Source organism: Phyllopteryx taeniolatus, chromosome 19 (assembly GCF_024500385.1).
Source record: "Phyllopteryx taeniolatus isolate TA_2022b chromosome 19, UOR_Ptae_1.2, whole genome shotgun sequence".
NCBI lineage: Eukaryota > Metazoa > Chordata > Actinopteri > Syngnathiformes > Syngnathidae > Phyllopteryx > Phyllopteryx taeniolatus.
Genome location: NC_084520.1, coordinates 18169949 through 18172651, shown reverse-complemented (window position 1 = coordinate 18172651; position 2703 = coordinate 18169949).

The window sequence follows — 2703 nt, the reverse complement described above, 5'->3', positions numbered from 1 at the left end:
TATCAAAATCGTGTTTTTTGTTCATCCGATTGTTAAACCGGTTCAAATCGATGTCTTAATAAAAGTCATTTGGCGCAGCGCAGCAGGTCAGACTGCCTGCGAGGCCGAAAGTGAGGGGGAAATGGGATCAAAGTGTCTTCCAATCTCTGCGGCCTTCATCCGCGCCGGGCGCGCTGCAATTTCCACGGGAGATGAGACAGAAAGTTGCGAGCACCTGAGCCGAGGCCCCGAGGCACCGAGGCACCAAATGGAAGAAATGACTGCGCGCCGCTCCCCGCTTCTCACGCCGGACGGACGCTCTCATCTGACGTTCAACACTTTTTGTGTCCAGAGGGAGAACATTTCCCCAAGGCTTTTGGGATGAAAACCTTTTCGACAAAACAAAAGTTACAATGTTGCCGATCCAAAAATCACGACGAGCTGGGCTCAAGTTACTTCCTCAGCACCCGCGGGAACGCCACTTAGCCACAGTGCGGAGCTTCTGCCATCTAGTGGAAGAGCATTTAATTGTCCTGCCTGTCACTATACGTCGCCGGCATCGATAAGCGGTTCTCAAACTTTCAAAAGTTGTAAACATACGACCACAAAGTCCGATTTTTCCAAGATGTCGTAATATTATGAGTTTAACGTCAAAGTTTAAGAAGGGAAGAAAGTCCTAATTTAACAAGCGAATTTCTAAAATGTTCCGTACGGCTTTTCTTTTTAAGAAACATTGAAAAGAAATGGACTGTATTCCTGGAAAAATGTGCCTTTTCTTCTAACAAATTAGTAACATTATTCATGTGATAATGTGCCCCCAGCAAAAAAAATACAAAATACAATAAAAACAGAAATAATAATAATAATGGCGGCACGGTGGACGACCGGTTAGCACATCTGCCTCACAGTTGTGAGGCTGCGGGTTGAAATCCCGGCCCCGCCCGCGTGGCTTTTTTCCGAGTACTCCGGTTTCCTCCCGCATCCCAAAAACGTGCGCGCTAGGTTCACTGAAGACTCCAAATTGCCCGTAGGTGTGAGTGTGCCCTGCGATTGGCCGGCGACCAGTTCGGGGCGTACGCCCGCCTCTCGCCGAGACTCGGCACGCCCCGCCCGCGACCCGCGTCAGGTGAGGCGCTACGGAAAATGGATGAATGCAATTCTAATCCAGTGTATCAAGCTTGAGCGTGACGAGTGCAAAACTGCTGAGTATAATCGATTGTTTTTGTTTTTTTTACGTGAATAAGCGGAGGTCGGGTTCAAAAAAAAATACATCGAGCGAAAGGCGATTTCACAACTATGCAAAGCTCCACTGTAGCTCAATTTGCCAATTATTTAAGTTATAAAAAAAAAACCCATCCAATCATCGTATATGTACCAATTTCTATATTCTTTACAATAAATCAATTGACCATTTTAAATACTTTGTTAAATACGTAAATGAATACAAAAAGAAGGTACAGAGATACTTTAAGCAAGCGATTTTAGGGAAGAACTTGCTCAATGAATGTTACACGATCTTTTGTTCATAGAAATTCTCGGCATCAAGCCCGCAATCCTGATTTCATTGAATTTGCACTTGAAAGGCAGAAAGAAAAGGTCTCAAGGTAAGAAAGTGGAGCTTGAGACCTTCCTTTGTCTTCAAGCGACTTGAGATTTTCTGTATTCTTTTGGGTTTTTTTAAAGACTGGACGACGAAGGTCAGCCGAATGAAGCTTTGTCAATAATTCAGCGTGCATCTCGCACATGATGCTAATGAGACAAGCGGGAAGCTTGACTTGGATCAGGTTCTTCATGGTTCTCGCATCTTTCTGTATTTGATCGGAATGCAAAAACAGCTTTGTCTTAGCTGCGACTTGGCAGTTAATGAAATGAAGAAATAGCTTTTTGATAAGCGCTGTGAGGCGTGTCGGCTGCCCGATGCCAATGGCGTATTTCAAATGGATTGGCTCGTGCTAGTTGGCTAAAGCCAACAGTGTACGCAAAATAGAGGTGGCTAAAGCTAACAGTGTGCAGTATCTAGACGAGAACTGGGTAATGTAAGGTGACTAAAGATAACAATGGTTATAAAATAGAAGTGGGTTAGCTAGCTAAAGCTAACTGCGTATGTAAAATAGATGTGTCGTTCTAGCGGGCTAAAGCTAACAACGTGCAGTTAAATACTAGACTTGCACAGCGGTAATGTAAGGCGGGTAAAGCTAACGGTGTATGTAAAATACAGTTGCTCGTGCTGGCTGGCTAACGCTAAAGCTAGTAGAAGTCTTCCATGTCTTAAAGAAGAAAATGTTTGTGTTTAAGTACAAAAAGTGAGAAATCCTCATCGACGTATTTGTGCGCACGTTTCCCAGAAGGCTTCGCAGCTTTCAAGCCGGCTTAGCAACAAGCCACGGTGTGATGTAACGCCGTCTCATTCCGACATAATCCGCGATTACAGGCGGGATCGGTCCAAGGCCGCGCTCCCGCCGTCTTAAAGCGATTTCGCTCCGAGTTTTCCCAGGCTTCTGGGAACGCCTTCTCGCCTCAAGAAGGATTGAGGAGGGAAAGTGTTGGGAGGACTTGTTACAACTTACTCGGGGTGACCGCACGCTCGCTAGCCGTAGCTGCTATCTGCGCAAGTCCAACAGCTGTTCCATCGTGTCCCAAAATGTGTCCGCATTTCCCCAAATGTCCCCTATTGTGTCACACGGTCTCCCTTATTTGGTCCCATTTCAGTGTCCCATATTGTGT